The 10,296-nt window shown below is 50.8% G+C and overlaps 1 long non-coding RNA gene across 4 annotated transcripts; it reads right to left on the bottom strand.

Annotated features, from left to right (window-relative positions):
- Positions 1 to 325: 325 nt before the first annotated feature.
- Positions 326 to 6,259, bottom strand: Gm33432. 4 transcript variants are annotated; one of them, XR_875517.1, is made up of 4 exons: positions 5,984 to 6,259; positions 5,323 to 5,465; positions 3,772 to 3,867; positions 326 to 1,988 (listed from the first exon to the last, which is right to left on the bottom strand). It is a non-coding gene; the product is annotated as a predicted gene, 33432 (long non-coding RNA). The 4 variants fall into 4 exon arrangements; XR_384287.3 differs by having other exon boundaries at positions 3,776 to 3,867; XR_003951536.1 differs by having other exon boundaries at positions 5,323 to 5,461.
- Positions 6,260 to 10,296: the final 4,037 nt, after the last annotated feature.

Raw genomic sequence — 10,296 nt, 5'->3', positions numbered from 1 at the left:
GAGAGGCAGGAGCCACAGCGCACTGGCCTCCTGGGTACTTGTATTGAGCCAGGGACCAGAGACCAGGGACACAGCTTGCTTAAATCCATTCAGCACCCACCTTCCCAGTGACCTTGGAGTCTGAGAATTCACCATACTTAAAACTGGCTCTTCCTTGACGATTCATGGGGAGAATTAATAACAGTAGGAAGCCTCTTGGGGAGAGAATATAGGACGAGGTGGATGCTTGTTTGTTTTTTGAGACAGGGTTTCTCTTTGTAGTCCTGGCTGTCCTGGATGCGCACTGTGGACCAGGCTGGCCTGGAACCCAGAGATCCACCTGCCTCTGCCTCCCAAGTGCTGGGATTAAAGGCGTGCGCCACCATCCGCTGGGATGGATGGTGTGGATGTTCTGTTTGTTGGTGTTCCAGAGAAGGGTAGAGACTCAGCTTAAGGGAGGAGTTTGGGCTCCTGGATACCTGAGTAAGGAGAGGGACTCCAGACTGAGAAGGGAAAGTGAGATAGATGGTGGCACATGCCTTAATGCTAGCACTTAGAAGGCAGAGTCACAAGGAGCAGAAGGTTGAGGCCAGTCTTGGATATGTAGGGTTTTTGAGGTCAGTATGGGATTGTATGAGATTTGTCACACACACACACACACACACACACACACACACACACACACACACACACACACACACACGTTGGGGTAGGGAGAGGGAAAGAGAGAGAGACAGAGACAGAGACTGCTGCAGGGCTTCTCTCAGGTGTCAGGACTGACGGAAATCCCTGCAGGTTGGAGGTGAAAGGCCATAGTTTCCAGTCCCTGTCCCCCTCAGTTGCTCCTTTCTGTCCTCTGGGCTCTTCTTTGCTCTCTGGGTCACCCGTCCAGGCCATGGCGTGAGGTCCCCAGATCATTGTGAGCCTGGCACCTCCCACCCTCTAGTCCCTCTGGCCTTTTTCAGGCCAGGTACCTTGGGCACCTCTTCACCCTATAGGGTGTAGAGGGCTCAGCACCCACCCTGTCTCTCTAGTTAAGAGACTTTTCTTCCTTCCACATGGAGAACGGAGCATAGTCTTTGTTAGGGAGTCTTGAGTAGGTTCAGATTCTCGAGAGGGACCAGCAGACTCCGCATCACCGTGGGAATAAAGTAGGAGAGGTTGAGAAGGAAAGGCAGGCCAAGCTGAGTTCTGAGCCTCCAAGGCCAGTGTGACCTGAAGAAGCAGCTATTCCAGGAAGGGTGGCATGATGGCCTTACCAGCCTTTACCCCGGTGTTGGAGGAACCCAGGAGCTGGCAGTGTCTAGAGCTGGCTGCCTACATTCCTGGCCTAAGTTCAAGGTGACCGGAGACATTCTAGACTGGGACATGGGTGGGGTGGGTGCCTAGGTCCTGGAATGGGTGTGAGGCTTGGCTCAGCCTATGGGAGCCAGGCCGGCTGTCACGGGGCCTGCCCTTCCAGGAGTGTGGCCTGACAGTACCGGTCACTTCATGCCCATCTGAATTGCCCAGGGGAGCCACTTGGACATTGGGACTTCTGACGCTTATATCTCCAATGCCACAGACCCCCCTCGCCTTCTGAATATTTGCTTCTGGAATGGCCTCAGGGCTGTGCACCTTGGGGCTTCTGGGCATCCCTGTGCAGTGGGCACAGAGCGAGTTCCTTATCATCCCCAGGATGGGTCAACGGGAACAAGCAGGAGAACCTTGCATGCAGTCCTCAGAAGACCTCAGCAGGGCGTTCTCTCTGAGGCTCAGCACCCTATCTAAGAGCCCGAGGCTGGCCTGAGTGTCTCAGGCCATTCTGGCCCCGCCCTTCTCTCTTTGTCCTCATTTCAGTAGGGCTGATGCCAGCACCCTGCTCTGGCGCCTGATATCTGCAGGACTCACCCACAGAAGTGCACCCTCGGCCCTTCTGCTGGCAGCCATCCCAGATGTCCTGCGGAACCTCTTCCCCATCCGGATCTTGGCTCCCCAGCCTCAGCCTCTGCAGCCCCATGCACTGCGACCTGAAAGGAAGCGCATGCGCACTGCTTCTCCATCGCTAGAGAGCTCGTCTTCCCTCCCTGTGAGTAGCACCAAATGCCCACATTCCCAGGAACTCCCGAGGAACAGAGTTGAAGGGGAGGCCTCCACCAGGAGCCATCTTACACCCTCACACCTTCTCTTCCCTTCCGGAGGCTGCTGACTGGCTATGAACACTGTGCTCTAAGCAGTTCTTGACAGGCTCCTGTCTCCCAGATTCACTGGATTGAGTCCCACTTACCCACAATTCCACTGGCTAAGACCTGAGCAGATGGGCTGGAGAGTTGGCTCAGCGGGTAAGAGCACTGACTGCTCTTCCAAAGGTCATGAGTTCACCAGCAACCACATCGTGACTCACAACCATCCTTAATAAGATCTAACGCCCTCTTCTGGTGTGTCTGAAGACAGCTACAGTGTACTTACATATAATAAAATAAATAAATAAAAAGACCTGAGCAGATGTTCAGAGCCTCTCTACCCAGATATCGGAGTGATGGAGGACAACACGCTGAAGGCATGCTAAGGCCAGACTGAATGTTCCGTGCACGCCACCCTTTACACTTCATATATGTTTCTATGCATTTATGCACATGTTTTATGCATATGTATATGTGTATATATGTGTATGTATGCACATGGGGAGGTCAGAGGACAACTCATAGGAGTTGGTTCTCTCCTTCCACAATGTGGGTCTTGGGGAACCGAACCCAGGTCCTCAGGCTTGGTTGCAAGTGCCTTTACCCACCAGAGCCACGCTTTCTAAAGCCATGGTAATGCTGTGAGGGAGGTTCTGCCAGTTGCTGTTTACAGGAATAGGTTGTCCAGTGAAGCCTGCCCTGAGTAGTTGGCGGGCCAGGGATGTGAGGTTAGGCTTGGGAAAGGATACATGGAGATGTGTTCTGTGGCGTGGACTCCAGTCTTGCAGAGCTGAGTGAGGGATCAGGGCCTATGCTTTGCTTACAGAAAGAGTTGGGGACACAGAGTGTTAGCACCTTAGCATTCTTTCTAGGCTCTGGCCCAACAGTTACCTAGCAACAACCAGGTAGGCCTGGCTTGCTATAAAAGGGTTTGGCCTCCCTTGCTCTCTGACTTTCTGACTCTCTGACCCTCTTCTCTCTCCCTACTGCCTTCTCCCTCTCTCCTCTTCCCCCTCCCCATTATCACTCTCCACATGTTCCTGGCTGGCTTCACCCCTTCTCTTCCCTTCCCTTTCCTTCTCTTTCTCTCTAGTTCTCCTCCTCCTTCTTCTCTACCCCCCCCCTTCTACCGCTACTCTCTTCTCAACTCCTCTGCCCATGTCCCCAAATAAACTTTATTCTATACTATTCTATATGGCTGGTACCTCAGGATGGGGGGAGGGATGCCTCAGCATGGGCCTGCTGAGGTACCCCCTCCCACCACACCATAATCCTTAGCTTTATAAAACACATCACAGTCCTATAAGGGAGAAAGGGGGCTGTGTCCAGGGGGCAGGGGCAGGAAGTAGAGTTACTTAGCTGTAGAGAGGGGAGTGTGTGTGTGTGTGTGTTCCTGTATGTGTGGCTGTGCATGTATGTGGAGACTAGAGGTTGACATTAGGTCTCTCTTCCTCCGTTAGCTTCTAGCTTATGCACTGAGGTGGGGTCTTACTGAACCCAGAGCTTGCCAGTTAGTCTAGTTAGCCATCTTGCCTCAGGATGCTCTGCTCCTGCCTCCTCCCCTCAGGAGCTTTTATGTGGGTGCTGGAATCCATCTCTGGTCCTGACACTGGAACAGTGGACGACTTACCCACCTTAGGGAGCCGTCCCTACGGTGTCATCAGAATTTCCCTTCGTGGTTGGAAACTGAGCATCTGAATCAGGGTGTTTTGTACTAACATAAGGTCTAGAAATAAGAGGAGAAATTTATTTATATCAGTAAGTAAGATGTTTTGTTGAGATCTATCCCACTTCTGTCTTTTTAGCTTTCTAGCTTTTTATTTTTCATTTATTTTTTAGCTTTTAAATATGGCCAGGTGATTTAAAGTAACAGACAAGGTTTGGATCTTCCATATGTTCTTTGGGGTGTGGGGCACGTGCTGGGAATGAACCCAGGGGCTCACACGTATAACAGCCGTCCTCCTGCTTGTTTCCTGAGTACAGGGACTATGGGGGTACACTACCACCCCATGTTCAGTAAGATTAAAATGTACTGGGGCTGGAGAGATGGCTCAGTGGTTAAGAGCACTGACTGCTCTTCCAAAGATCCTGACCTGAGTTCAATTCCCAGCAACCACATGGTGGCTCACAACCATCTGTAATGGGATCCAATGCCCTCTTCTGGTGTGCCTGAAGACAGCTACAGTGTACTCATATAAATAAAATAAATAAATCTTTAAAACAAAGATTAAAATGCACTATTTTAAACAATTCAATATATTAAAATATCTCATTTCAACTTGGAATCAATATAAGGAATAATAAAATATTTTTCTCCTTATGCTTTCTAAAGCTTCTATTTGTGTAAAACAATCTACCACAGAGCTCAACCCCGGTCCAAATCCTGAATTCTATTTCTATGGGACAGGCTTAGTCTCCAATTCAGTTAGTTTGGCCTTTCTAAAAGAAGAAAAGGCCATTCAGGTTAAAGACAGAGGATCTGGTGTGGGGAAGCCTGCGGTGTCAGTCCAGCCTAGTGGGTGCTGAGACTCAGGCTATAGCAACAGGCACAAGCGCCGGTAAAGAGGGAGGTGAAGGTTCTCGCTGTGGCTTTCCCTGAAGTTGGGGCTTCTGTATGGGAGTGGCATCAGACATCAGCATTAACCACACAGATTCAGAGGCCCTGCTGGGTTCAGGCTGAGACACCGGTGTTGAGGATTGTAGGATTCAGTCCCCAGCTGAAGCCAAGCATGGAGGTAGGTTTTCCTGGTCACACTTGTTCTACAAAGAAAAGGACATTCCCCAGCCTCAGCTCTGAGGGGTTGATGAGCCAAGTCCTTAATGTCTGTTCCCTGGGGTCCAGATTGGGGTCTTCCTGAATCTAGGCACAGAGACATCTGTGGGAATAGGTGATACTAGGTTAACCCCTAAACTAAGTCTCCAGTTGTCACCTGCAACTGAGGGGGCAGGATGTCTAAGTGAGTGAGTGTTGCCCAGTTCCGGGCGCGAGGACATGGCCCCTGATTCAGGAACCACGAAGCCCCATAAACTCCCTCACTGTGAAGAGGGCTAGGCTGACCTGGCCCATATGCCTCACAAGTGTGCTGACCTTGGGCCAGGCAAGAAGGGAGGATACTCATGGGAGCAGACCCTCTCTCTGTCCTTTCTTTTAAAAAATGGTCGTCAGCTCATAGCCACTCACCCAGCCTCACTTCCTGCAGGTGCATGTCTTAACCCTGTTGGTGTCACCGGAACAATGGCATTGAGTTTGTTGAGTGCAGGGCCACCTGTGCTGTGCTGTCCCAACATCTGGGCTGTATGAACTTGCTCCTCTTCAGCATCTGTCTACGGAGGAAGCAGTCTGTTGCCCCCATTTTAAGAGTAAACTGAGGCAAGAAAGAATCACCACAGGAGTGCACCCAGACAATGTTGTCATGGACACAAGAGCTGAGGGCACCCAGTGTGGCGAGCATGCTAAGGTCGGTGAGTTCTCCTCCTGTCTGCAAAGCTAGGTATCTAAGAAATCTCAGGGGCCCGGCGAATGGGCAGATTCTTAAAGGAGCCATGTTAATGCCAGGGGCTGGGAAGGAGAGGAAGCCCAACCTCCAGAAGTGCAAGAGTCCCCCAGTTTACATCCTGAATACCCTGTTTATAGATACCAGTGACTTAAGCTGGAAATGCTGGCTCACACCGATAATCCCAGCACTCAGGAGACGAAAGCAGGAGGATTACTGTGAGTTTAAGGCCTGGACTTAAAGAGAGTTCCAGGCCAGCCAGGGCTCTAAAGTGAGACCACAAAAAGCAAACAAGCATACAAAGCAAAGCAAAGCAAACAAACAAACAAATAAATCCCCCAAACCCACCAAACGCTGCCTTTCACAGATGTATGGGACTCTGGGGTTCCTATCACACTATCCGGCTTGTGCAAGGCTCTTCCCCAGCCGCCTCTGTCTGTCAGTCTGTCAGTACCATAGTTGGTTCTGTTCCGATTTGCTGATCCATTCATTCCCTTCAAGGGTTGAGATGTTCTTTGCTCTGAGCCTCTGCTTCTGTTCGAAAAGCCTGTTGCTGGCTGTCAGTGATGTAGGCAGGCAGGTAGGTAGGCAGGCGGGTAGGTAGAAGGGTGACAGTCCCCTTTGAAGAGGGCTGGGCTTTCAGGTCACACCCCCCACGCCCCCACCTCCCCACACTCCCCCACCCTCCAGTGTGGCAATGGGAGGAGGTGGAGAAGTTTGCGAAACTGGGAACAGCGCCATCTTGCTGGAAGCAGGAGATAGCTGGAGGTAGCTGCAGCTGCTGGGTGAGAGGGGACAGGCTGGGCAGGCAAAGAGGAAGTCAGGGGCTGGAGGAAGGCGCTGGGGAGATGCCTGTGCCACAGAGTGTGTGTGGCAAGGTGTGGTGGCAGGGACTTCCACCCTGGCCTAAGGGAGTCAAGTGGGATTAGTATTGCTGTCTGTGAGGTCAGGGTTCAGTGGGATTGGGAGGAGACAGACAGACAGGGGATATTAGAAGCATTCTTAAGATGGGGAGCATATTTATCGGCTAAGGTGATCATCTTTTCCTCTTCAAAATCATGATGAATTTAAATGTTCAAAAGGAGTCTTGAGGAGAAATTTTATTCGTATTTGAAAGTGAAACCCCAGGGCAGGCAAACTGTAAATCTCAGTGGCTGCCTGGAGGAGGAAGATGAAGATGAAAAGCTATGTGCTTGTGAGCTAGGCCCAGATGTGTTGCAAATAGCCGCACGTCAAAAGGGGAGTGGCTTCAGAGAAAGAGCCGAAAAAAGCTCAAAATGCCAGAGGAAGTATACTCACACCCTATCTGAGGCAGAAAGAGGAAAAAGAAGTCACCAAGGCTCACAGAATCTCATGGTGGCTCCCTAGCAAGAACACAAGACAAAGGATTCTGGGAAGGAAAATATAGTATCTCATTAAAAGAATAAGTATTCCTCCATTTTCTCCAGCATGGTGTTAGGTGAATCTGCAGCCAGGGGCGGAAAAGGGGGAAAAGAGAATCCCTTAGCCAGCTGATTGACTGGCCTGATGGATTAACTCATATTTCGGGTAATTAGATAGGCCTTAGGAAGGTTCCATTCTCTTGACCAAGAGGAAACAGTTCTCCCTTAATGGGTCTTCAAAGCCACTTTAATGCTCACAAATACTACAGCCTGTTTCGCAGGATCAAGGCATGCTTTTTTTTTTCTGTTTGTTTTAAGAAAGGCTTGCCTAGCACTCAGTATGGCCTTGAACTCGCAGCAGTCCTCCTGCTTCAGCTTCCCAAGTGCCAGGATGACAGGAGCGCCCCACCTTGCCCAGCGGAGAAGCGCTCCTTATATACCCACATTAGAGCATTCAGGATGCATCCATACATCAGCCATCGGCACAGCCCTGTGATGTGATCGCAGCTTGGACAGTACACTCTGACTGTCGCAATGGTGTCCTTTCTGACGCCTCCTCCACGCCTCCATTAGATAGGCCACAAAGATACCATAGTCTGCAAGATTTGGCCGGCTAGGTGATGTAACCATATTTTTATCTAGGATGTTTCTAATCTCTGAGGGTCCACTTGAGGTGTTAAGCAGACCTGAGTGGAACCCTCCTGGGCTGCACTCACTGATACTTCTCCCAGCTCCTTAGTCATTTGAATCTGTTCTTTATGACATCACCACCAGCATCTCCTGTCCCCCACTTTCTTTCCTTTCCTCACTTTCTCCCCCTCCTCCACCTTGCACCCCACAGTGCTCATGCTAGGCAGTCATTCCTGCACTGAGCTACAGCCTGGGTTCTCTTTGTCCTTTTTGTTTTGAGACAGGGTGTCACTAAGTCACAGAGGCTGATCATGTTCTGGCTCTGGAGCCCAACTGGGCCTTGAACCTGCAATCCTCCTGTCTCAGACTCTAGAGTATGCATCATTTTCTTGCATCTTTTTTTCTTTTGGGCAAAAGCAATGCTGCTAAGCTACATTACCTCAGTGGGGTTTCCCCCACCCATGAGCCACCCTTGCACATCTGCAAGCAGCCTCTCCTTTAGCAGGGAACTCAGGTTCCACGGTCCCCTCAGTTTCTTCTTTGTCACCCCAGTTAGCCTGGCTTATGGGCTCTCCTGTATTCCTCGTCTAGGTTTCTGCTCCTCCATTTGTTAAAAAAAAAATGGGGCTGGTATTATTTATTATCTCTCAGGGCTGTGGTAGAAACGAGACTGTATTACCAAGAAGGCCTCAGCCTAAAGCCAGGGAAAAATGTATGAGTAAGGAATGAAAGATGGCAGACAGGGGGGGAAATGGGGTGGAAAGAGCCCCTCACTCCAGAATCGGACCACGAGCCACTAATAGCCAAATTACCTCCAAAGCAGGTGTTCATCTTCCTGAAGTTCAGCTGGCGAAGGTGCCTCCCACCAGGCCTTGCAACCCGAGTTCCATCCTTCAGACCCACATGTGGAGGGGATTGAACCAACTCCTTACCACAGACGGTCTTTTCAGAAGCACATGTGTACCATAGTACACGCACCCATACATATACACACAGACACAGACATAGTCACAGACACACTCACACGCGTGCACACACACACACACAAATTAAACGCTTTAAAAAACTGCCCCCCTCCTTGCTTTCTGTGCACACTGTCCTCTTCTTCCACGACTCTGTCTCAACACTTAATAAACTCACTAATCCGGTTCATTCTATCTGGTTCTGAAATGCTTGTTGTGGTGAAATCAGGACTTGGCTTTATCTGCGAGGAGTCCCTAAACAGGAAGGAACCTCTTCAGGCTGCTGGCAGGTGACACCACCACAGCCACAGTGTACAGTTGCAAAGGTGTGTCCTTAACCTCTGCCCTCCAGCCCCACCTGATCCTTGGTTTCTTTTCTTTTTCTTTTTTTCTTTTTGGTTTTTCAAGACAGGGTTTCTCTGTATAGCCCTGGCTGTCCTGGAATTCACTTTGTAGATCAGGCTGGCCTCGAATTAGAAATCTGCCTGCCTCTGTCTCCCAAGTGCTGGGATTAAAGGCGTGCGCCACCACTGCCTGACCCACCTGGTCCTCAGACTCTCACCTGGAAACCAGCTTCCAGGTGCTCCTTCCAGGTGGCTACATCACATTGCCCTGCAGAGGACTTACGGGCATAGGCCTGCTGCCCCCTCCTGGCTGCTGGAATGGGGCTGGTGCAGGGAGCCCCTGAATGGAGCTTAAGCCTAGCTCAGCCACAAAGCACCCACCTGTTGTCAGCCCCTGGGTACAGTGAGGTCTCCTTCCACCTCCCATCACCGGGGACTCCCCAGAGTCACGCCCTCTAGGACACTTCACCTGCGACCTTTCTAATAGTTACATTTATTATTTTTACACCACAGAGTGAGGTTTGCATTTAAGTTGCAATGTGTTTATCTTAGTGTGTGTGGGCGGTGTATGTGTGGAGGTCAGAGAACAACCTACAGGAGCCAGTACTTTGCTTTGGCCATGGATATGGGGGGGGGTAGAACTGGGGTGGTCAGGGTTGGTTGCGCTGTTATCGGATGAGCCACGTGGCTGGAAGGCGAGCCTGTAGGGGGGATGTTTGCACCAGGCAGCATGCAGTGTGATGCTCTCTTTCCTTATTGGTTACTTGCAAGAGTCTCCCATGCTCAGTGTGTGTCCCGCTGAGTTCCACTCACCCCACTTCTTTACTGGAGTCCTCTTTGCTCACTACCCCACATACTGCTGCTATCTTCCTCTTCTTGGCATCCTGGGGTGCACTTCATTTCCCCTGACCCTCATGGCATGTCTGGCTTGACTTCCCCATGATGACTTGGCTGTGTAGCACCTATCATCTCACCTGCTCAGAAATATACATTTGAGAGCCTGGTCCATGCCAGGCGACTTCCCATCGTGACTGCAGAGAGGAGAGATCTTGTGTGTTTGAAGGCACTGTTCTATAGCAACCTTTCCTTGCAGAGCCTAGATCCCAGGCCTCTCACCTCCCACTTACGGTGCTGGTCCTTGACCTCTGGCCTGAAGATTAGGTGCAGTCCTTCCTGATTGTGCCTCTTTCCCTCTTTCAAAATGCAGACACCTGGAGGTTAGGTGAGTGTAATTGGGAATCGTGTAGGCTTGTAATGTAATGCCTGGTGTACACGTGGAGAGGGTGGCTGCACCAACCCCTCACTTGCTAGGGCCACAGCTGACAGCCTAGGGCGGAGCCACT

Source organism: Mus musculus, chromosome 15, assembly GCF_000001635.26.
Source record: "Mus musculus strain C57BL/6J chromosome 15, GRCm38.p6 C57BL/6J".
Taxonomy (NCBI): domain Eukaryota; kingdom Metazoa; phylum Chordata; class Mammalia; order Rodentia; family Muridae; genus Mus; species Mus musculus.
Note: the sequence above shows the minus strand (reverse complement) of the source record. Positions and strands in the feature narration are given on the sequence as shown.